We start from the raw sequence: 26,616 nt of genomic DNA on the forward strand, positions 1-26,616 counted from the left end.
TTTATTTTGGGGGGCTCCAAAATCACTGCAGATGGTGACTGCAGCCATGAAATTAAAAGACGCTTACTCCTTGGAAGGAAAGTTATGACCAACCTAGATAGCATATTCAAAAGCAGAGACATTACCTTGCCAACAAAGGTTAGTCTAGTCAAGGTTATGGTTTTTCCAGTGGTCATGTATGGATGTGAGAGCTGGACTGTGAAGAAAGCTGAGCACCGAATAATTGATGCTTTTGAACTGTGGTGTTGGAGAAGACTCTTGAGAGTCCCTTGGACTGAAAGGAGGTCCAACCAGTCCATCCTAAAGGAGATCAGTCCTGGGTGTTCATTGGAAGGACTGATGCTGAAGCTGAAACTCCAATACTTTGGCCACCTCATGTGCAGAGTTGACTCATTGGAAAAGACTCTGATGCTGGGAGGGATTGGGGGCAGGAGGAGAAGGGGAAGACAGAGGATGAGATGGCTGGATGGCATCACTGACTCGATGGACATGAGTTTGAGTAGACTCCAGGAGTTGGTGATAACAGGGAGGCCTGGCGTGCTGTGATTCATGGGGTCGCAAAGAGTCGGACACGATTAAGTGACTGAACTGAACTAAACTGTACTTTTATTCACTTATTTTGAATTATATGGGATTTCCTTGGTGGCTCAGTGGTAAAGCTTCTGCCTGTCAATGCAACACATGTGGGTTCAATCCTTGGGTCAGGAAGATCCCCTGGAGAAGGAAATGGCAACCCACTCCAGTGTTCTTGCCTGGGAAATCCCATGGACAAAGGAGCCTGGCGGGCTCCATGGAGTCACAAGAGTCTGACACGACTGAGCAACTAAACAACAAACTATTTCTTTTTAAGTTAGGAAAACTGTCCTTGCTCTCCTATAGACTAATTTCCTTAGAGCTCACTGTATTACTCTGCTAGGGCTGTCATAACAAAATACCACAGACTAGGATGACTTAAACCACAGAAATTAATCTTCTCACAGTTTGGATGTCAGAAGTGCAAGCAAGATCAGGGTTGGTTTTTGAAGAAAGTGCTTTTCTTGGCATGCAGCTGCCCCTTCTGGGTCCTCGCATAGCTTCTTCCCTTGGCTCTTAAGGGGAAAAGGCACAAGTTGTGGTATCTCTTTCTCTTCTGCTAAGGACATCAGTTCTGTGGGATCAGGATCCACCTCATCTAGCCTTACTTATCTCTCTAAGGACCTGGTCTCCAAATACACTGAGGGGAAAGGCTTCAACACATGCCTTTTAGGGGTACACATTCTATCCATAACACTTGTATTGCTGAATCCTTTTTTTCCAAGAAACTGGTTATTCCCCTCCCCCCACACCCTTAATTCTTAAAGTTAAGGAGCACGTTAAAACCACTAGGGGTTGTTCTCAGCCATTCAGTGGCCTGAGCAGTGGGAGCTGCTCATGAGCCTTTGGTGGTGGGCTGAGTACCACCATCTGTGTGTGTGTGTGAGCCACTCAGTTGTGCCTGACTTTTTGACCCCACGGACTGTAGCTCACCAGGCTCCTCTGTCCATGGGGATCCTCCAGGCAAGAATACTTACGTGGGTTGCCATTTCCTTCTCCAGGGGATCTTCTTGACCCAGGGATAGAACCCAGTCTCCTGCACTACAGGCAGATTCTCTACCATTTGGGCCACTAGGGAAGCCCCACCACCATCTTTAGTAGAAAACTGTTGAATAGACACAGAGGACTCCTTTGTGTCTTTAGTCTGTGATCTCAGATTGAGTAGTAGTAAACTCAGAAGCTGGACTGGTCCATTTGCCCTGACCTTCCTCCTTGGTCACAGCCTTTTTAGAAATCTCTTTACTATCCCTGCAAAAGCAGATATCAGGCAAGACCTCTTAAGGTTGCTTAGGGGGACACAGTGCCATGTGTGTGCAGAACTTCCTAAGCCAGCATCCTGCACATCAGACCCACTGAGTGAGTTCTCTTGCTATTGCTCAGATAACAATGTCCACATAACAAAGAGGAGAGTCTGTGTTACACAGAGCAATAGCTGTCTGGATCCAGCTTAGTAAAGCTTCCATGAGTGAAGCAGTCACCAGTAGGAGTGGCTCCAGAAGCAGTAGCCAACTTCAGTACAACTCGCTAGCCAATATTCCTGGAGGGTAAGACTCTGATTATCAGTTGTTTTCAATGGCAACAATGACACAGCTGCTGGAAGAAGTTTCTCCCAGGTTCTCTTCAGATTTATGATGTGCTTGCTGTTCAGTCACCCTGTCGTGTCTGACTCTTTGCGATCCTAGGGACTGCAGCACAGTGGCTTCCCTGTCCTTCACCACCTCCCAGAGTTTGCTCAGACTCATGTCCATTGAGCCAACGATGCCATCCAGCCATCTCATCCTCTCACTACCTTCTTCTCCTGCCCTCAGTCTTTCCCAGCATCAGGGTCTTTGCAAATAAGTTGGCTCTTTGCATCAGGTGGCCAAAGTATTGGAGCTTCAGCTTCAGCATTCAGTCTTTCCAATCAATATTCAGGGCTGATTTCCTTTAAGATTAATTAGTTTGATCTCCTTGCTCACCAAGGGACTCTTAAGAGTCTTCTCCAGCACCACAGCTCAAAAACATAAGTTCTTTGGCACTCAGATTTCTTTATGGTCCAACTCTCACATGGGTACATGGACTACTGGAAAAAAAACATAGCTTTGATTATATGGATCTTTGTCAGCAAAGTGATGTCTCTTCTTTTTAATACACTGTCTAGGTTTGTCATAGCTTTTCCAAAGAGCAAGTATCTTTTAATTTTATGGCTGCAGTCACTGTCCACAGTGATTTTGGAGCCCATGGAAATAAAGTCTGTAACTGTTTCTATTTTTACCCCATCTATGAAGTGTTGGTACTAGATGGCATGATCTTAGGTTTTGGGAACTAAGCTTTTATGATGTGGATGCCATCACTTTTCCTTTTGTAGATGTACTGTTCAATTTGGAAGTCCAGATTGGTGCCACCTGATGGGTTCCTGCTACAAGGAATTTGAGGACATATTCTTCCTTCATTTGTAATATATCAAGGATTCTAGACACTGCAAAAATTTCCCTTTGAGTTAAGCTGGGATCCCAAAACAGTGCTGTATGGAACCCTCTCTCAGTAGCACTGAATGGCTTTTTTTTTTTTTTTTTAATGCATCATTCCTTGATTTCAAAGAGAAATTTGCAACATGGCAAAAATACACATTCTGAAGGATTCACTTCTTCCTCTATGTGACAGTTTCTTTTACTGAAGATGTGTCTCCGTTTCCTTGCTTCAGTGTAGTAACTATGTCCCAAAGGACTCTTGAATTGTCTCCCACTGATTTAGGAAATTGCGTGATCTGGTAGTCAAATGTAGCTCTCTGAGTTCCTGGATTGTAGATTTGCTCTTTAATGGCTCTGATTAAGAATCAATAAAATGGCAAAATAAATATGCACTATTCATCTCCTTTACATGAAGAGGGATGTGAGAAAAGATGTATTTTAGGGATGTGATTTGAGTGTTTTGGCAGCACAAAAAACACTGAGACATTCACACTGTTAGAGACAGGTGAAACATATACTATAAAGGCAAAAGAAAGAAGAAAGAAATCCCAATATATGTGTTACTTAATTAGTTGAAAATACTGTAACAGATCATTGGGCAATTTTGTAATCAGATGAGCCCAAGGGACGAATATGATCAAGTTTAAAACAGTTCATTTTCTTTGAATGCAGCTGTATACAATGCCCCAGGAGATACTAGAAGCGATGAAACTACAGCTACTCTTTTAATAACATATTCAATCCCCAAAATCCATGAACAGAAACACATATTGTTATGCTTTGAAGGGTAATCATAGACCCTATGGAGCCCCTTCCAGAGCAAAAAGCAAAGAAGCTGGAAACCTCCCACTAATGACCATCTTAATTGTGTGGCCTTCTTTAGGATGGTCTTTTGAAAGTATTTTTCATTTTTTCTTTGTATCTAAGTTCGTAGGGTTAAACTAATGCTGTGATTGCCATAATTGTTATTTCTCCCCCAGTGATTTTATGGCCAACAAGGGAACATTTAGCACCCACTGATTCTTTGTGGAAAATAATCTATTTAGGGATACTTGCTTCAGTTAAATCTTTTTTTTTTTTTTTAATGCTTCCTTCTTTTATTTTATTATGGAGAAATCTGCACCAAGGCAGAACTGGAGCTTCTGAAGAATTCACTTGCCTCCCTATTTATTCTTTTCTGGAAGTAATAGGCCTCTGTTGATAGCAGCCCAGATGGGTGCTAAGAAAGCAATTATGATTAAAAACATGATGGGAATTCAGAGAGCTGCAGGATGTCTGCAAGTATCAAGGACTCTTGTTAAGGGCTTAATCCCACATTCATTATATGGCTTCTTTTTAGGGATTGTCTATCAGTAATTTCTTGGTTATTAAAAACTTATATTTAACGCACCCTTTGTACAATACACAGACATAATGTGAGTCAGCTCTTTAAACAATATTTGATACATTTTGGTTAGACATAGAAAGATCTGACATTAACAATCTCCCTTTAATGGAAGGAAATTTACTTTGAAAGAACATGGTAAACAAATGAAGTAGGATGATTTTCCTCAGCAGTGTCTGGCATACACATTAAAAACAAATTTCTTTCTCTTCCAGTCCTTCTTGCTAAAGCCAAGTATATTTCCCATAGAGAGGGGAGAAAAACCTGTGTAACTGTAATAGAACTAATTTTTTTTTCAATTATACTTATATATATCTGTTTCTCTCCATATTTTTGAAAGGTAGAGATAAACAGTATCTTAAAGTAAAATTCAGAATTTAAAGTGTAATCTTTACCTCAGAAAATATAGTCCCATAGGGGCCTGCTGCTGCTGCTGCTGCTAAGTCGTGGCAGTTGTGTCCGACTCTGTGCGACCCCATAGACGGCAGCCCACCAGGCTCCTCTGTCCCTGAGATTCTCCAGGCAAGAACACTGGAGTGGGTTGCCATTTCCTTCTCCAATGCATGAAAGTGAAAAGTGAAAGTGAAGTCGCTCAGTCGTGTCCGACTCCCAGCGACCTCACGGACTGCAGCCTACCAGGCTCCTCCGTCCATGGGATTCTCCAGGCAAGAGTCCTGGAGTGGGGTGCCATTGCCTTCTCCTATGTGGCTTTGTTTTATATTGTTTTCATTTCATGAGAAGTTGATGATAATTGTATCTTATTGATGTCAGGAGGTATAGTTAGCAAAATTAACAATTTTCTCAGCCTAGAGAATCTTTAGGACAACTAAAAGACACAACTGGAGAAGGCAATGGCACCCCCACTCCAGTACTCTTGCCCGGAAAATCCCATGGACGGAGGAGCCTGGTAGGCTGCAGTCCGTGGGGTCGCTAGGAGTCAGACACGACTGAGAGACTTCACTTTCACTTTTCACTTTCATGCATTGGAGAAGGAAATGGCAACCCACTCCAGTGTTCTTGCCTGGAGAATCCCAGAGACTGAGAAGCCTGGTGGGCTGCTGTCTATGGGGTCGCACAGAGTTGGACACGACTGAAGCGACTTAGCAGCAGCAGGAGCAGCAAAAGACACAACAGGGAGCTGAGATCAGTGTTGGCCAATGAATTAATATGTTACTGGATTTTGGAGCATCAAAGAGGACCCTCCCTCCTGGGTGTTAGTTCTTGGTAAGGATACAAAGAAGAATTTGAAGTCCTACCTATGAGAAAAACAAGTTTACTAAGGAAAGAATACCTCAGCGAGAGGTGGGCCAAGCCAAGAAAGGTACTGGTGCTGGAATGATGAGGTACAGTGTTTTCAAGATATGGCTTTTACATATTCATCTAAGGCACTTGGACTGACTATTTTGATTTGACAGTTGCAAGTTACCTAACAACAGGCTCTATTGAGCATGTCTTTCCCATAATTCAGTCTGTTATAATCAGATGTATGTGTGTATTGAGTGTTTATGAGCCCTTAATGGGCTCCCAGCTGCCTAAGGTCATTTGGGGACACAGCTGTGTATCAAGGATTCACATACTGGAGTTGGAGAAGCCGCTATGGTTAGTTTGTATCCAGTGTGTACCTAGGATGCAGGTGACAGAGTTGGAAAAGTCTCTGTGGTTATTTTGTAGAACGGCAACCCGCTCCAGTATTCATGCCTGGAAAATCCCACTGACCGAGGAGCCTGGTGGGCTACAATCCATGGGGTCACAGAGTCAGACACTACTGAGCGACTTCTGTGTGTGTGTGTGAGTTCTCCTGGGCCCTGTTGGCCCCTGACTGGGGTGGGGTTTAGAGATCAGCTTGCATCCTTTTCTGCTAGGCTCAGGCCTAACTTTCTACCTAATAAATAGAGATCAGAAAATATACACTTGTACAGAGATCAATTAAGGATATATGAGGAAATGTAAAAGGACAAAGGAAGTAGCCTGTTGAGGGAAAGTTGAGCCTCTATAAATATTGTAGCTTCTAACTTTTCAAGACTAGAAGTACCTCAAAGCCCCAACTCTAATTCAGAGCAATGCTGGGTTATTAGCAAGGCATGACCACCTAACAAGAGTTATTTATTGTAGGTAAGGTATAAAATCACATGTAAGTTCTGTTTTAGGAAAGATTAAATGTATACACAAACAAGAATAATTATAAAGTTTGGTGACTGCTTAAAGTGAGGTAAAAAGTTCTATCAGGATTCAGAAGAATAAACCATATAGCTTGAGCAATTGAAAGTTTAAACCAAGAGCTGAACTCTGTGATCAGCACCAATTGCATTGCAAGAGTCAATTTGGGACATGTTCTCTTTTATTTGCTAGACATATTTATATACTGAAGGTGAATTTACAGGATGTGAAGAATTATATGATTCTTTATAGATCAGAAGGACAAAAAAAGAACATTAGCAAAATACACCAGATGAAGGAAACTATATTGTAATTAAGGACAAATTCTTTTTAAGAACAGAATGAAAACCTGTTACAGATAGAGTGTTTTGTGGGTGCAATTACATAGAATAACTTAGAAGAAGTCATCTACTTCAGAGAGCCAGTACTGATCCAAGATAAAGAGGTATTCTGGAATGGGCTTTACCACTCATATGCAGTAGACAACATATTTATCTAGGATACAGGATCTTGGGCTTCCATTATTTTTGCCACTAACTAGGTGAGTGGCCTTTAGTAAGATATTTTCCCTCTCTTGTTCTCATATTTTCTCTGTTAAATGGTAGTTTGGGCTAGATGTATTCATTTTACAATTAATTCCTATTTTGTTCTAGGCCCCAAACTTACCCCTACATACTGGTGAATAAAACAAAATTCCTGAAATTTTTTACTTATAGAATGCTAAGATTTTAAACACAAAAAATAATGATATATCAGAAATACTGCAGTCTAGTCAGACCTTGGTGAGGACTTCAGAGCTCCCTCTTAAGCTATTTGTGTTAACTTCATCAAGCTTCTTAACTTTTGTTTCCTTTTGTAATCTGTCTATTGAGAATAATGGTGATAACTGCCAAGTAATGTTTGAGATCCCTCTATATTCACATATGCAACATGCCTACTTCAGTGGCTGGTAGATAATGCTTACTAAATAGTTGCTGGTGACTTTTTCACTTTCTAACTTTTACCCCTCCCTCTGATTATGTATTTCAGACTCTCAGGCATAGTCCTCTCAGTATCAGATCATCCATTTAATTAAGGATAATTCCCTGATTGCCCCAGGGCATTTCTGAGTACTATTTAGAGAGCCTGTACAAAGCAATTTTTTTTGACACAAAATTTAAACTTAGGTCAATTGTTCCTTGCTTCTTTAAAAGATGTGACAGAAGTTTGGAGTTCCTTTTCTCTTAACATAATGATTCTTACATTCTTTATATATATACATATATATATATAGTTTACATATGCTCTTGAGAATGTAACAGAGGTATAGAAGTTAAGAGCCCGCTTCATAGAAAAATGTGCATATGCATGGAACAGCACACAATCTCAACTTGGTTCCAGGCCCCTTGGTCCCCTGAAGTCTTTCCATGTACCCCAGATGGAGAAGATATGATTTTTTTTTTTTACTATATAAAACTCAAATTTTAATTTGAAATTCATGGTTATGGAGCTTGAATATCATCCTTTACCATTACTAATACCACAAAGGGTAAACTTTGAATCAAGTAGATTTCACAGGGCAAGTGTGAATATTGATTTCAACCCTGCCACATAGCCTTCTGCACACTGAGTGAAGAGACTATTCTGCCCACATTTCAAGGTGAGGTTAATCTACCCCAGTGATAAATACTGAAAACAAGGCACATGGGATCCAGCTGTCCCAAACCACATCCTAGGCTGCTCCTATAAGTGTCCAGGAGAGGAGTTAAATAATATTGATACTTCAGCATGTGGTGATGATTCCCTTGTTGCCACAGAATTGAAACTAGAAGTTATTTGAAGTGTTCAAATCTATGTCAAAAGGCAGATGATTCTGAAAGCCCTACAATCTTGAGTCTTTATAAGTGAAAATCCTTAAAAGTTTAGATCTAAGTGATAGTTTATTTTGTGTAAGTATAAAATACATAAAAAGTCTAAGCTTTATTAAAGTGAAAGTGTCATATTTTTTCTTTTTATGTAATGTATGAGCTCTACATCAGATTTTTATTTATTTAACATATTTATGGAATATCTTATTCAAATTGGTTTGTGTTCAATTGCCTATCACAGACTATTCCCACTAAATATAGTGCTTAATCTCTTTTAGATTCATTTTCAGAAGATATTCTTATATTGTGGACATCATTTCCTAATCCAGCCTGAATGTACTTAGAAAATATCTAAAAATTTATTTTTAAATATAATAAGAAAATGTTTTAAGATATTATTATGTCATGTTTTGACTAATTTTTAATGAGATATTATTCCACTTCAAAGATGTATTGTTTTAGTGATCTTATATTTCAAAACATATTAAAAATTGACATATTAGTTAAAATTTCTGTGAGAATTTAAAGTTTTGATTCGTTACATAAGAAGAAAACATAAAAATTGTCTTCCACATCACCCTCTATGGTAATTACTAAGAAATATTTCTAGGAATGGATATATAATTTCTTTTAAGTTCTATTGAAAAATCCATGTAAAACCTCAAAAAAAGTTACTTTTTTAGTCTAGGTATAATATTTAATGTCACTGATGTTAGCAATCTTAAACTGTGCGTTAAAAACATTGCTTCATGTAACACAGACAAATAATTCAATTTTTACTTTTGGTGAGCATCAGTTTGAATCTTCTAAACTCAAGTTCAAAATTACAATTATTATATTGCACCAGAATTAAGTATATGTACTACTGACTTCCAAAATTAAATAAAAAAGGAAATGATTTCTTAATGTTTATCTTCTAATTCAGAAATATAAGCCTCAGAAATTATTTGATGCTCAAATGTCACTCTGCTTAAATGAAGATAAATGGTTCACCCAATATATTCTCTGTAGACATTTGATCTTTGCTTTGAAAAAAGGAACAGTTCACTGAAAGCACACGAGCAATTAGGTAAATGCATTACACGTATAGGTTTAATCCTGAAAACAACACTATGTGGGAAAAGATGTTGCCATTTTAAAAGTCTTCTGTAAATGTGTTATCATAACATTAAATATATTTTAAATATAATTTATACTATATTAAAAATACCCATATCCATAATTTAAAAAATAAAAAAGAAAGAGAAAAAAATATGAAGACAGTGAGACTCACTTCACCTTTTTGGGAAGGTAAATACTTCCTAAGACTGGCAGAATGGAGAAGTGAAGCTATGGTCTCTTGACTCCAAATTCTGATCTCTTGTCCACATCCATTATAAACATCATATTAAAGGTCTTCTCTAGTCCCACAACTTTTGAATGTTGCAAAAACATTAAAACATCTTACTACAAAAAGGCATCATACCACTCTAGTGACAAGTATGGCTGTGGAACAAGACTGCCTTGATTAGATTCCTGACCCCACACTCAGTGGCTTAAATTAACCTCTCAGTTCTTCAGTTCCTAAACCTGCAAAATCAGCATCGTCATAATGCTAGTTTCATAGACATATTACAGGAATGAAATGAAATTAGATCAATGGACAATACATGGAAATTATTAATAAGGGCCTTGACATTCTCAATCATAAAGTAGGATCCAACTCTTTGCAACCCTATGAACCCAGAGCCCACCAAGTTCCTCTGTCCATGGGAGTTTCCAGGCAAGAATACTAGAGTGAGTTGCCATTTCCTTCTCCAAGGGCCCTGGCAGATAATTGATATTCAGTATATGTTAACTGTTAATATGATTAACTATTATTATTGAATATCTTTCCTTCACATGTCATGTTGACCTATAGAGAATGCAAGTTTTTTGTCAGATAAAAATCATTTTATGTTTTTCCATAACTCTCTAATACCCCTGAATCTTGTTATAGAAACTAAATATATAGGTTTCCTTCCATCACCCTCCAAGGCAACAAACTACATAATTTTTATCTGGACATGAGTATTTAATATTGAAAAATATTCTATTCTTTGAAAACCCAGCCAAAGTCTAACACCTCTACAGAAAGAAAGAAAGGAAAAAGAAAAAAACTAAAGAAAAGAAACAAAGCCCTTGAAGCTGGACATTTACATCACCTCTAAGAGTGCAAATAATAATGCCTCCTTCACAGATTCCCTGCCAACACCTTTTCCTTTATACTGGGCGTACCAAGCTGTTTACCATATGGGTGTTATTTAGCCATTTCAATTGCCCAAGACCAAACTGAATGGCACCCACACAGACACAAATGTCCACACATTTTGTAATTTGAAATATTGAATAATAGTTAATACTATTCCGGATGAAAGACAAATGCTTTACCTTTTCATTTAATATTCTAATAGTATTTGCCAAAATACTTCTAAAGACTTTTTCTTAAACTATTCAAAATCTTTGGCTTTTCATTTTACCAGATTTTTTTTAGTTTTCAAGAAACAAATTTTCATCCATTCTGAGATTTTTCCTCATAATGAATGGCTTCACATTTTAAGTTAATATTGCTCCTTGCTTTGTTATTTGTGTTATTGCAAAACACTGCTATAGATGACTAGCAGAATGATCTAAAGTCAATTTCCTAAGGAATAAGATTTGTTGTTTTAATGATATATGATCATGCCACTGGCTGCACCCCCCTCTGTAATAGAGAAACTGTCTTACCTATATAGCCCATCAATTCATGTTTAGTAAACAATAAATTTATTTAATAAATATTAATTTACTGTAAACAACAGTAAACAATAATTTATACTCTAAACTGTCAACAAGGTAATAATAGTATAAAGTAAAAAAGTAATAGGAATAAAATAATGAAAGAAAATATGGTTATTTCAAATGAATTAGTTTTGACTGGAGAGGAGTCAGAGGGTTTCAACTCATTAGCCAACATTTTATCAAATTTTAAAGTAGAACATCTTTAAAAATCCATGGACTGTTAGACTAGGATAGGACCATATAATGCTTATATTTAATATCTCTCCCAATGCCCAAAATTATCTTTTTATATCTTCTGTTTATTCTATACTTTGTTCAACTGAATAGAAAAAAAAAAAAACCTATGAACAAACAGCAATAGAAATCCCTGTGTGATTTAGTCAAATCATTTTACCTGTTTGATCTTTGTTTGCACTTTTATAAAAATAAAATAATTGAACTAGTAATCTCTGAGTACCTTCAAATTATTAGGTTTATGCCTTTCTACTTCTAACAGTGAAAAACTCACTATATTTTTTGATAATCCAAAGGAAAAAGCTCAAATTTTAAGAATATTCTTGACTCCCTATATATTTTGTCCATTGGTTCACTATATGACAGTGACCCAAGGAGCCACAGTTATTCACATGTCCTCAGGCCTGCTGGTATGCCATCCTCCCACCATATTTCTCTTTTCCAAGATAAATAGAAATAAAATGTAACACATTGATTTTAAAGATAACACATGAACTGTATTCAGTGAAATCTTGAGTTTTAGATGTTGAAAGTTTTGGCTTTAACATTCATCAGGGCTGTATTCTGGTCCCCTAAGTGACCATTTATTTATTTAAGCATTTCATGATCTTCAAATATTTCACAGGGTCTTGTTACTCAATAACACACAACTGACCAGTGGTCTTCATTATGATTCCTTTTTATATTTTTCAGTGGCTTTGGAGAAAATCCAAAATTTCTAATATTCACTGGGGAATGGATAACCTGACTTCAGCTCACTGGTTTTACTATTTCTCACCTCACAAGTTTTGGTCAAGCACAAAATTGACTCTGTCTCTGAAACCAGAAGCTGCTGTTTCTTACTTTACTGCTTGAAGTTATTGCTTCTTCACCATCTGGTTTGTCATCATTCTTTTAAGCCAGCCTCCCAGAAAGCCTCCTTTTGCCTTTCTTAATGCCATAGGATGAGTTTGGGGTCCCTTCTGTGACCCCATATCTTTCAATGTAAATATTGTATCATTAAACTTACCACAGTGATTTATAAATACTGCTTCTATGATTCTTATTTCTCTTCTAGATTCTAAGCTATTGAGAGTAAGAACTCTTGTTTTCCTCATCTCTATATCCCTCAGGCTTAGAACAATGTTTGGCACATAGCAAACTCTGTTAAGTATAGGATGCACATCTGAATCAGTAGTAAATATCTATCAAATAGGGCAAATTGCCAGCATATGATAGATATTTGATCCATCTGTGTAAGAAATATCATTGATCTGTGCAGGATCTGTAACAGAGGCATTAAAACAATAAAAAATAGGCACTTATTTATATTGCCAGATAATCTGACACTTAACTTGAAGAAACATTGTGACACATGGCGGATGTTTATCATCATCATGTAGACTGTTCCAGTTTCAAAGAGCATTACAAGTGATGCAACTTGAAAGTGGGAGGAAAGCTGCACATCTTTGAAGCCCCCCCTGGGCTCTGTTCTTGGAAGGGGATGGAAAATGAAGGAGAAACTGTATAGAGGGCTGTGCACACTTGCCAGGGTAGCTATGCTCAGCCACTCTCTAGTCCTGCCAAAGTGGAGGTGGTACATGGAGCATGGTCTGCAAAACAGCAGATGAGGTTGGTTTGGTCCCCATGGAAACCAGATCTCCCATTGAGAAGTAAACATATTTGGTACTTTTGTAATCAGTACCAATCAAAAGTGAAAAACAATCCATTTTTATTGTACTCATATTGTCTTAAGAGAATAGATATTTGAAGTCAGATTCACCAGTGTATACTTCCGTTTCTAACACAGACTTTATCAAGTTTTGGCTCTGACATGAGATTTTAAAAGTTTCTCACAAACTCTGTGATTTAGCTTTATATAGAACTATTGGGAAGGAAATATAGTTAAATGACCAAATAGCTAAAATGTGTATTTAAGTATACAGTTGTCCACTCCAGAACTTCACTTATAGACAAACACGTCTCAGTATCACAAGTCTTCTGCAATGAAAATAATGATAAGTGAATCTAAATAAGGAGGATCCTTGTCATAGGACACATGACATCACTTCAGTGAACCTTTAAAATGTGTGTTAAACTTCCAAGAATAGTGGAAAGTACTGTGTTTAATCCTAATATATTTATTAGACAGTCTTTGTGTTGTGTTAGTTGCTCAGTCGTGTCCAACTCTCTGTGATCCCCTGGACTGTAGCCTGCCAGGCTCCTCTGTCCATGGGATTCTCCAGGCAAGAGTATTGGAGTGGATTGCCATTCCCTTCTCCAAGACAGTCTTTAAGAACCGTTGAAGAAAATATTCAATCCTGTTCCTTGAAAGTTTCCCTCTGAACATTACATTTTCAGGTGAAATAATACTCTTTCTATTCTCATTAGTCAGAAGGCTTGGTTGGTGTAAAGATGAGATACATGTCAGTGAATAGTAGATATCTAGAAAATTCTAATGTCCTGCCACAATAGGAATTTTATAATTTCTTATGTAATACATAAAAAACCTCATATATACACTCTAATTTTGGAAAACTAAAACTTTGCTTTCTTGATTATGTATTTATGAAGCTATAGCACTGAGGTACAAAATGAAAGGTTAGTTCACTAACTAAACATTAGAGTCTAAATGAAACTAAACACTTGGATATTCTAAATAATGGGATATTTGGCATATTATAAACAAAGAATACAGATATAGTCTCCCTCACTTTTAATATGCAACTTTCAGCATTGTTTAAGTAAAAGCAAAATAATAGGACAATTCCCATAAATATGAATCCACCCTAATACATTTATATGTGAAGTCTACAAAATGCTATGTCTAAAACTTGGCAGATTTGTCTAATTAATCCCAACACACTTGCCAATCTTATATAAGATTGTTCTTTTTACATCATTTATAGAAATTGGCATGCATGTGTTTATAATATCTCATAAACACTAAGAATTCTTGCTGCTGTCTATTTACTAGGTTTGGATAAATTTTAAAGGGACATATTCCAAATGTGCTGTTGTCATGGCTGATGATGATATTGTAGAAAATTTTCTAATATTTTTGTTGGAAATGTCAATAGAATTTCATATCATGTTCCAATATAACATAAAGTTCAAATTTATTGCAACTATCTTAGCAAACTTAAAAAAAAGAAAAAACCAAGATTGAAAAAGCAACCGTCTCACAGATAAGCACTTTCCATGTGTACATGCTGTTCTGGAACAGAGCATTTCAAAGATGGCCTATGAAAGCTGAGACAAGGACAAACCTCAGCTGCAGGGGTTTCTGACCTTGCTTATTACTAGGATTGAAGGGTCCAGAGATAGGAGGGATTTTTTTTTTTTTCAGCCTATTTGCCCAAGTTCTTTACAATTAGTTTCTTAATACACCGCCCTGCTCCAGTACCCGACCACCTACGCAGGCTTCGGTCAAGTACAATGTTCCAATGTCCTCCTCTAACTCTGACCTTACTCCCTGTCATAGTACATTCAGGCTGCTTTGGCAAATTACCATAGACTGAGTGGCTTATAAACAACAGAAATGTATACAACAAGGTACTACTGTAGAGCACAGGGAGCTATATTCAATATCCTAAGACAAACCATAATGGAAAAGAACATAATAAAGATTGTATATATGTGTATGACTAAGTCACTTTGCTGTACAGCAGAAGTTAACACAACAGTATAAATCAACTATAGTTCAATAAATATATATATTTATAAAGAAATTTATTTCTCACAGTTCTGAAGGCTGCGAAGTCAGAGTTCAAGGTGCTGGCAGATTCAACATTTGGTGAGAATCCACTTTCTGGTTCAAAGATGACTTTCTTTTTACTTTGTCATCACTTGGTAGAAGGTTTGAGTGAGCTCCCTGGGTTCTCTTTCATGAGTGCACTAATCCCACTCATGAGGGCTGCACTCTCAAGACCTAATAACCTCCCAAAAGCACCATCTACCAATGCCATCCTATCAGGGATTAAGTTCAACCTATGAATTATGTGGGGACATAAACATTCAGTTTATGCACTCCTTTACCTTACTTCCTTTTGCATGTTCTACATATTTCAAGAAACACTTATTTTGCTGGAAAAGGGCATAATAAAATTAATATATAAATACCATTATCATAGAACCCTAATAATTAATTTGCCATTTAATTCAATGACCTTTCCAATTACAGGCGGTCACCATACAACAATATCGAATAAATGGTTCCCCAATACAGGTGTTTTCTGCATTTGGCAAAAAATTAAAATTCATTTCCAAAATGAGGTCAGACCTGAAAAGTTATTTCTTCTCAACTAGCCAAAAATTTGGTTGCTGTGAGTCTTAGAATCGAATTCAATTACATATACTCTATGACTTAAATAGTTTGGGGATTTTTGTTGTTGTTATTTAACCACTTCACAGTCCCTATCTTCTATCATTTATTATATTGGTTAATGTCCAGAGAGGAGACAGAAAACTCAACAGTTATTCTAACACAGATAATATAAAAAATTGTTAATGGATTTAAAGTTGATTAAGATACAAAGGCAAAAGTGGAGCACTAGGTTATTGCAGTGGGAGCAACTGGAGGAAACAGCAACCACATGTAGGGCTGGAAAACAAACAGAAGACAGTGAAATTATTAAAACTGAGATGCTTTGATGACGGACCTCTGAGCTGGTGCTGGTTCTTAGCCCAGAAAAGGGACTTGAAGCGGCTGGAATTCAGACCTCTGTGGAGGGGGACTAGCCCACAAGTTTTGGTGTTTCTAAAGAGGTGCAGAGGAGGCTGCTTCTAAAAGTATTCAAAAAAACTGCAAACTGAATTCAGCTGGTGTGATTGGAACCAACTATCACCTTAGTAAGGACTTCCCTGGTGGCTCAGATGGTAAAGAATCTGCCTGCAGTACAGGAGACCTGGGATTGATCCCTGGCTCGGGAAGATCCGCTGGAGAAGAGAACAGCAACCCACTCCAGTATTCTTGCCTGGAGAATCCCATGGACAGAAGAGCCTGGCAGGTTACAGTGCATGGAATTACAAAGAGACAGGACTGACCGACGAACACTAGAGTGAAGTAATAAAGCTGGAAAGATGCTGACTACAGTAGAAAGCCAGTGGAAACAGGAGGAAACAGCAAGTCCCTTTTTCTTTTTCTAAGTTTTTTGCCTTCCTTTAGCATCCCACTCTGGAGAAGGCAATGGCAACCCATTCCAGTACTCTTGCCTGGGAAATCCCATGGACAGAGGAGCCTGGTAGGCTACAGTTCATGCGGTTGCGAAGAGTCAGACACAACTGAGCGACTTGACTTTCACTTTTCACTTTCATGCATTGGAGAAGGAAATGGCAACCCACTCCAGTGTTCTTGCCTGGAGAATCCCAGGGACAGAGGAGCCTGGTGGGCTGCCATCTATAGGGTCGCACAGAGTTGGACACGACTGACGTGACTTAGCAGCAGCAGCAACAGCAGCAGCAGCAGCCCACTCAGAGGTTAAGAGGAAGCCAGCTACCCATCCAAAAGTGTGGTTTGTGGTGTCCCAGCCCAAACGTTAATGACGATGTATATGGCGGTGGGTGTTGAAACTGGGAGACAATCACTAAACAACTGACACACTTATTTCACTGAACTTTAAGTTATTTGTGTGGATAACTGTCTCTTCAGCCTAAATATTCCTCCTTGAAAGCAGGAAATGTATTTGCATCCATCCCATTATCTGGCATAGTATTTGATATAATGTTGTTGCTGTTGTTATTGTGCAGTCACTAAGTCTTGTCTTGAATCTTTGTGACCTCATGGACTGTAGCCTATGAGGCTCCTCCATCCTCTACTATCTCCCAGAATTTGCTCAAATAGTTGATGTTAAAAAAGTATATGGTTAATGAATAATGGCCTATGTTTATCTATATTTAATATTATTCTGTTAGAAACAACAGTTATTCTAGTTTTAGAATTTTAATTCAATCTCCCTCCCTCCATAATGATGGATCTATTAGTTATCATTGCCAGCTTAGTGGTAATCAGCAGATTTAATATGTATTACCTATTTGCATAATAAATTGATGGGAAATATACTGTCAGTCCTCTCACTTAAGAGGACATAAAGATCACCTGGATTAAAAGATCAGCTAGTTAAACAAGTTTACCACAGAGATTCTGATAGAGCAGGCCCTGTGTAGGACTTGAGAATTTGTGTTTCTAACAAATTCACAGCTATGCTGATGCTCATCCATGGACCACATTTTAATTTTATACTGCTTTAATACAAGGTTAGAATGCGGCAGCCTTTAAAAACTGCTTTACACTTTAGTTCGATAAAATATTTATTGAACACATTGTATGTATAAATTACCCTGTTGGGAACTGCAAAAAATCCAGCAACAATTAAGATATGTTCTCTCAAGGAATTTATAATTTAATAACTTCGTATAATACATAAAAACTTTAAATAGGGACTAAAAAAATGTAATTAAAGTTCTTTGGGACACACAGAGGAAAAAATAATAATGGATTTTTTTCGTTTAATTTTTTTGTTTGTTTAAAATACTGCAGTTGACATTGGGAAGTTGATTATAAGTCATGCTTTACTCATTTTTATCTGTTCATAGTAGATGGATGATATGATCAGAATTTCCCACTACTTATCAGTATTATCTGGCTTTAAGTATTTCTTATGTACATCAATAATATCATCTTCTTATAGAGAGTTTAACTGATCTGTTTACCAAAAAGATGTTATTTTAAGACCAATAATTAGGGATGTATTATTGGTATATTTTTGAAAAAATTGAAAAAAAATTAATTTTTTAAAATATAACATTATTCACATGTTTTGTTTATCATGATTTTTATTTTTCTTATCAAGAAAGAAACAAATAGCTTTAAGATTAACTTAAATAGAAAGATATTTGGATGAATAATGCGGCATGTTGAAAAAAGTTTACAAAAATTTAAAAGAATATAATATGGTACAAGCACTGTTTTATCTCAGTTTGAAATAATATGTAAAATGCTAGCAATCTGTACATCATAGAACAAGCATTCATTTTCTTGTTTTTGGTATGTGTGCTCAGTCACTCAATCATGTCCAACTCTTTGTGACCCCACTGACTGTAGCCCACCAGGCTCCTCTGTCCATGGAATTTTCCAAGCAAGAGTACTGGAGCAGGTTGCCATTTACCTCTCCAGATGATCCTCCCAACCCAGGGACCGAACCCGAGTCTCTTGAATCTCCTGCACTGGCAGGTGGATTCTTTATCACTGTGTCGATATATTGAACCCTTAATCTTTTATTGCCTATTATTTGTTAAAATATTAAAGAGCATTGAACAGGCTAATATTATAATGTAAAGTCTTCCCATCTGAGAATTAATTGTGGTTGAAATATGGCAAAAATGGTTCTAGTACTTAACAATGCAGATATGGTAATTCTAAGGTAGCAAGTTTATCATCATCTAGATTCAGTCCAGATTATCATACAGTAAGTTAAACTTAAGTGTCCCCCTTAAAAATGACTCTGCATATTTGATGGTTATTTGGCAAAGCTATCTCCTTGACTCCTTCACCAAAAAAGAATTACCTCACCAATAACAAAGTCTTGGACATACTGTCTTTACGGACTGATCCTATACTCTGGTTCTCATTGTATGTCTGTGGTGAAAGGTCACTTAAAACAGATACATGTACTATGTGTGTCTGTACATGCATGTGTATGTTTCCCCGTCCTGGTATCGTGCTTCTCCTAGATATGCAGGTACACTTACACAATGGGATGTTCGCTATTCTTTTCATTACTTGGTACTTAAATGTAAATTGCAGTGGGTGACTTTTAACCTTGGGGTAAAAGGAGGCAGGTCCTGAGTCTGTTATGATCCATCTAAGTCAGTATTTCTCAAGCTTGATAAAACACTGAAATTTCCTGGGAAACAGAGGGTCTCAATTTTTTTGGTAATAATCTTCCCAGATGATTATAAAGCATAGTCAAGTTTTCAGCTTGTTATTTTAAAATTAAAAACGAGGTGTTTTTGTTTTATCACCACATTCTTGCCACTTTCCCATCCGAATCTGTTTACTTGAATCCAATCTTTGATTAAGACAGGCATTGAGTTCTTTAGTGATGGCAAAAAGAGCTTATCCTTCATTCTATAACAGTGAGCATATTTGGGGGATGTTTTAATTCAGAAGAATAAATAATTGTTTGTGCCAACTCTATGTAAGACATTGTGCTAGTTACCACTAGAAATACAAAGATGAATTTGATGGGGCATTTGCAATCAAGGAGCTTGAAATTTGTGGAAAGAGAAACATGCACAAAGATTTTTCATATTAGAAAAATTTTAAGGCAGTTTTCACAACAATGGCTACATATTTGAATCACCTGGTAAGTTAAAAAAAAAAAATACTGATGACTAGTCCCACCCCTAGAAATGCTGATATTAAATCTGAACTGCATCAGAAGTCTTTAAGTGTTTCTCCAGTCAGTAATTCTCCAGGGTTCACAGCAAGATAACAAAGTGCTACAACAATGGGGAAAGGAAAGTTCTTTGAGGAAGTTCAGTTCAGTTCAGTTGCTCAGTCATGTCCGACTCTTTGCGACCCCATGAGTCGCAGCACGCCAGGCCTCCCTGTCCATCACCAACTCCTGGAGTTCACTCAGACTCACGTCCATCAAGTCAGTGATGCCATCCAGCCATCTCATCCTCTGTCGTCCCCTTCTCCTCCTGCCCCCAATCCCTCCCAGCATCAGAGTCTTTTCCAATGAGTCAACTCTTCGCATGAGGTGGCCAAAGTACTGGAGTTTCAGCTTCAGCATTATTCCCTCCAAAGAAATCCCAGGGCTGATCTCCTTCAGAATGGACTGGTTGGATCTCCTTGCAGTCCAAGGGACTCTCAAGAGTCTTCTCCAACACCACAGTTCAAAAGCATCAATTCTTCGGCACTCGGCCTTCTTCACAGTCCAACTCTCACATCCGTACATGACCACAGCAAAAACCATAGCCTTGACTAGACGAACCTTTGTTGGCAAAGTAATGTCTCTGCTTTTTAATATGCTATCTAGGTTGGTCATAACTTTCCTTCCAAGGACTAAGCATCTTTTAATTTCTTGGCTGCAGTCACCATCTTTGAGGAAGAGGTAGCATTTAATATTAATAGAAACTAATCATCATGAGCTTACTATATACTCAAATCTTTACATGATTTAACTTAGCCATCACAATGACCCTTAAAACTGGGTCATAGAAAACAAGGAAAATGGAATCTTAGAAAACTTGAATAACTTACCCAAAGCCAGCCATCTGGTGGAGCCCAAACTGGAACCCAGAGATTCTGACTTCAGGACTTCTTCTTTCAAATGCTGTGTTATTCTTCCTAAAGAATGGAAATTTAGGAAGTAAATGAATGAAAAAACCCTTCAGGAAAATAGCTTGGAGTAACATTAACAGGCAAGGGCCCTGGAGCCAGCCTTCTTTTCCTTTGCATCTTGGCTCTCCCACAGCTTCCTTGGTGGCTCAGATGGTGAAGAGTCCACCAAAATTTCAGGAGACCCAGGTTCAATCCCTGGGTAGGGGAGATCCCCTGGAGAAGGGAACAGCAACCCATTCCAGCATTCTTGCCTGGAGAATTTCATGGAAAGAGGAGCCTGGTGGGCTACAGTCCTCTGGGTCACAAAGAATCAGACATGACAGAAACTTTTACTTTCACACACTTTCACATTCTCCAGGCTTTATTGGTGACTAGTCACTTCCCTAGATTCTCTGTGCCTCAGTTTCCTCTTATATACAAGGGATAATAAGATCAATTGCTTGAGTTGTTGTGAGGACACAATGAGTTACTACATTAATATTAGCAATCATAATTATTGTTTTGAGGAAAAGAAAAACTACTGGAAAACTGAAATGCCTGGCTGTCGGATGATTGAAGATCTGGTGTTTTAAATCATGAGGAGTAGAGTGGCCTATAGTTAGCATGAATATAATTCTAGGTTTGTATCTATTTTCTTATAATACTGATAGTGCCTGTTTTTTCTTAAATGTGGGGCAATAAGGAGAAGATCTATCATAATGAAAACATACAGGCATACCTCTTTTTATTGAGCTTTAGAGTTATTGCAGTTTTTACACAAATAGGAGGTTTGTGGCAATCCTGCATTATCAGATGATAGCATTTTTTAGCAATAAAGCATTTCAAAAATTAAGGTATGTTCATTGTTTTATTAAACATAATGCTACTGTACACAATTGACTACAGTATAGTATGCTGCTGCTGCTAAGTCACTTCAGTTGTGTTCGACTCTGTGCGACTCCATAGATGGCAGCCCACCAGGTTCCCCCATCCCTGGGATTCTCCAGGCAAGAACACTGGAGTGGGTTGCCATTTCCTTCTCCAATGCAGGAAAGTGAAAAGTGAAAGTGAAGTCACTCAGTTGTGTCCGACTCTTCGCAACCCCATGAACTGTAGCCTACCAGGCTCCTCCATCCATGGGATTTTCCAGGCAAGGGTACTGGAGTGGGGTGCCATTGCCTTCTCCGACAGTACTTAGTATAAATACAACTTTACATGCACTGGGAAAGCATAATGTTTGTACAACTCACTTTATTGCCCTATTCACTTTATCGAAGTGGTCTGGAACAGTACCCACAATATTTCTGAGGTACACCTGTGTCATGCTGTAACAGACCAAGTGAAGGGTTTAGAGGGAGAACCATTCAGTTGGACTTTGAGTTAAGAAGGGCCATAAACAGAAAAAAATAAGATCTGTGCTTTATAAAGATAACTCCAGCCACAGTGTGTTGGATGGATTGCAAATTGTAAAATTTGACAATTTCAAAATGCAAAGTGGTGTAAACACATGCTTTGAGAAATATAGTGGGCACTTGGGTACATAAATCAAGGGGAAAAGATTGAGAATGGGATATATCCTAGGAAAACTGGACCTTTAATCTTTGAAGTCAGGGATCAAGCCAGGAATTGTTTCATTATTAAGGCCATGTGTATCCTGAAACACTCAAAAAGACCCAGCCTCAATATGTTTGGCCAAATTGCCAGTGGTGTGTGGGTTTGGATTTTTCTCACTCCAGGAAATTATAACAATTCAGACCAGACTAGAAAACACAGGGTCATATCTCATCATTTATGGCACATGGCCTGGGAATGGGGACTAAGTGGTCAAGCTCAACTGTGTAATAGTGGAAAGGAGAAAAGAGATAGTGTGAATGGAGAAAGGAGACCAGAAAGAGAGGTGATTGCCATCAGATCCTATAAAAAATAACTGCCATTCATTTAAATGAACAGGGAGAGTGGCTCGTAGGGAACAGTAAGTCCCATTGTTTTCCTTACTTTGGTGATTTTCACATGGATAAGATACGTCAGCCCAAGATTCTTTAAAAAGAACATATCACCTCTCACATAACATTCCAGAAACATGGCAAATAACAAGTGTGACTGCAGAGTGAACCTATGACTGGAAATTGAAGCCAGAATTTCTGCATTCCTTGCAAGTACCCATAGTTCCTTTAATTACACTCAGGGTTTGTAAACAGGAAAGTGCTTCATAGATGTAGAGAATCCAAGAGGTAATCCAAAAAATAAAATAAAATAAATATATGGTCTGGCACCACCAAACCAGATTAAAGCAACATTATTTACTAAGGAAGAGAAATATTTTGGAAAAATAGTAGTAATGATGGAATCACAAGCAAAATGCTACTTATTTGTGACTGAGGGAGAGATTGTCAATTTTGATAAATGTAACAAAGATGAAGGAAATAAAATGAGGGAAATGACTTACATTTTAAAATTACACTTTTAAGAGAAAAAAATATTTATCTACCTATCATCACATTGAGAAGAGTGAAAAAGTTGGCTTAAAGCTCAACATTCAGAAAACTAAAATCATGGCATCTGGTCCCATCACTTCATGGGAAATAGATGGGGAAAGAGTGGAAACAGTGTCAGACTTTATTTTGGGGGGCTCCAAAATCACTGCAGATGGTGATTGCAGCCATGAAATTAAAAGACACTTACTCCTTGGAAGGAAAGTTATGACCAAACTAGATAGCATATTGAAAAGCAGAGACATTACTTTGCCAAAAAAGGTCTGTCTAGTCAAGGCTATGGTTTTGCCAGTAGTCATGTATGGATGTGAGAGTTGGACTGTGAAGAAAGCTGAGCACCGAAGAATTGATGCTTTTGACCTGTGGTGTTGGAAAAGACTCTTGAGAGTCCCTTGGACTGCAAGGAGATCCAACTAGTCCACTCTAAAGGAGATCAGTCCTGGCTGTTCATTGGAAGGACTGATGTTGAAGCTGAAATTCCAGTACTTCAGCCACCTCATGCGAGGAGTTGACTCATAGGAGAAGACTCTGATGCTGGGAGGGATTGGGGCAGGAGGAGAAGGGGACGACAAAGGATGAGATGGCTGGATGGTATCACTGACTCAGTGGATGTGAGTCTGAGTGAACTCCAGGAGTTGGTGATGGACAGGGAGGCCTGGCCTGCTGTGATTCATTGTCACAAAGAGTCAGACACGACTGAGCAACTGAACTGAACTGATCATCACATTTCCAAACTTTCCTTTGAGAGAGAGAGAAAAAACATCCTAGAGTCCATTATTTTGATGATTATTGAAAATATTTTTTTACATTTCTCTTCCATCTATTTCTACTATTAAATATCTCCATCTTGTTTTACTAATTCATGTTTGTCTAAATTTTTAGGTTTTACAGGCTCATTAGAATTGTTTTGTCTCTTATCCAGATTTCCATCTATGTAACTTTAAGAAATCTCTGATGCCAATATGAAACTCATAAAATTTGGTAGTGAATCAGACCAACAATTTAGGAGGTAGTTTCAGGGAAAGTTCAGTTGTATTTAAAAACATCTGCAAAGTACTTTTTCCCTGGAGCATCCAGAAGGCACACATGAAGTTGATTGAGACTATTAGACATGAAGTATTTCAATCAAAGTTATCATTCCACCACAAGTAATCATTTGTTCCACTTATTAGCAATTAACATGTGGCTTATCACATGATTCATTAGCACACTTCTGCTGGTATCCAATTTGCTTTCCCAGAATTCCTCTCACACTCCCTGGCAGGAAGTCACCATGGTGACATCTGTTTCTTGTAGAGCTATCAAGAACGATAAGCCACTTCTTGTGTTGCTTAAGTCATAGATTCTTTCCCCTTTTCTCCAACAGCTAATACGTTCTTTTTCTGCCATATGGAAAAGATAAATACCAGAACTTAAAATATCAGAATAAAAGAGAAATGAGAATGAAACTCTTTGAACATTGACTATGAAGGAAATACTTATGGAGTGTGTTCAAAGGTGTTGGACTCTTTGTGTTATTTTTATTAAATTAGTGACCACATCAAAAGTATGTTGGCTAGCAAAAATTTTCCTTTAGTCAGTCTATTCAAATATTCAAATGGACACAAACTGTTAAAACCATACACTTTTTTTAATTTATTGCTACGTGATAAACACCCAAAACTTAGTATCTTGAAATTTCATTGTTATTATCCTAATGAATCTGGGGCTTGACTGAGCTCACAGGGTGGTCTCAGATGAAGTCTTCTGTACCCTTGCAGTGAGATATCAGCAGGAGATATACTCATCTGAAGACTCGACAGGACTATATAGCCATAAGGGTTCACTCATGTGCCTGACAGTTGAAGTTTGTTGGCTCTAAGTTTAGCTGGTGTTATAAACTTTAACATCTTAAACCTACCTCTCCATGTGCCATGGGCTTCCCACGGCATGGTAGCTTGGTTTCAAGATGGAGTGTCCAAAGAGCAAGTGTCCCACAATACCTAGGCAATAAGACACAAGTTTCTCGTGATCCAGATTCAGGAGTCATATGGCATCTCTTCTGTTATATTCTAGTTTTCAAAAGTAAGTTACAGTGTCAACTTAAGTTCAAGAGGAAGGGACCACCCAAGGGCCTAGATACATCAGGAGTCATGCCTCACTGGGGAGCCATCTTTGAAGATCAGTTACCAGACCTCAAATTAAGACTTTATATAAAAATCCAGAGAGAACCTCTATGTAAAAAGAAAAAATTGAACTTATTCATTTAATGTCTTAGATTACTCTACACAATACCGAAAGATCAATATATTGAGTTTCATCTTTATGACAGTATGTTAGCAAAAACATGTCTCATAATTCAGGTTTCAGACTACTCCCATTACTGAAATATTCATATTTTAGGTAAAAAGTTTCCTTCTTTTTGAGTATTGATCATTTTAAATAATGATTGCTACCATTTATTTAGCATTAACAATGTTCCAAAGAGCTGTTACTTTCATAAAAACCTATAAAAGAAGTATGATTATTTTCCCACTTTATGGATATATCAGTAGAGAGAGGCTCAGAGATTAAGAATTTACTAAGAACCACATAGCTAGTGAATGACAGAGCTACAATTTGACTTTAGGGAATATGGATCCAAAGTGCATGCTCTTAAATATAAGATCTGCTGTGAAGACCTGTACTAAGACACAGCATCACAGTTACTAGTAATGTGGTTGTGTTATCCTACAGTATAGAATCTAAATCTAGGGCAGGGTTTTGGCTAGTATTAATTTCCTACAGCCAAGGACTGCTAGAAAATACCTGGAGTTGAATAAGTTGGGTTTGTTTTGCACCATAGCATGGAAAAACACACATCTTGGAAAGCTGTGGTATCTGCAAAAGAGTTTTAGAAATAGCTATTTTCAATTTGAACTTTGGTTGGCTGACTTTCGGGAGGGGTTAAGGAAGGGAGGATTTACCCAAGTCTAGATGCTGTCAGAATCCACTAGGGCTTCCTTTGTGGCTCAGCTGGTAAAGAATCTGCCTGCAATGCAGGAGACAGGTTTGATCCCTGGGTTGGGAAGATCCCCTGGAGAAAGGAAAAGCTACCTACTCCAGTATTCTGACCTGGAGAATTCCAATGGGGTTACAAAGAGTCAGACACAACTGAGTGACTTTCGCTTTCCTTCACTTACAGATGCTGTCAGAAAGTGAGTGCAAATCTATGATTGGCTATCTCAAAAAATTCTACCTATAAAAAGAAGAAAAGGCTAGGGTGAGGATCAAGTTGTAACTAGTGAAGAATCAGCAGTCACTCAAGTTAGTCATGAGAAGATGATTCGTATTTTGTGGTTTACACAATGACCTTGCTTTCTTTTGGCACCTAGACAAAATTGTGCAATGGTCT

General features: G+C 37.8%; 1 pseudogene; it reads right to left on the reverse strand.

Annotated features, from left to right (window-relative positions):
- Nucleotides 1–1,712: 1,712 nt before the first annotated feature.
- On the reverse strand, nt 1,713–25,174 carry LOC129644440 (40S ribosomal protein SA-like; annotated as a pseudogene).
- Between the last annotated feature and the right edge of the window lie 1,442 nt (nt 25,175–26,616).

This window comes from Bubalus kerabau, chromosome 2 (assembly GCF_029407905.1).
Source record: "Bubalus kerabau isolate K-KA32 ecotype Philippines breed swamp buffalo chromosome 2, PCC_UOA_SB_1v2, whole genome shotgun sequence".
NCBI classification, from domain to species: Eukaryota; Metazoa; Chordata; class Mammalia; order Artiodactyla; family Bovidae; genus Bubalus; species Bubalus kerabau.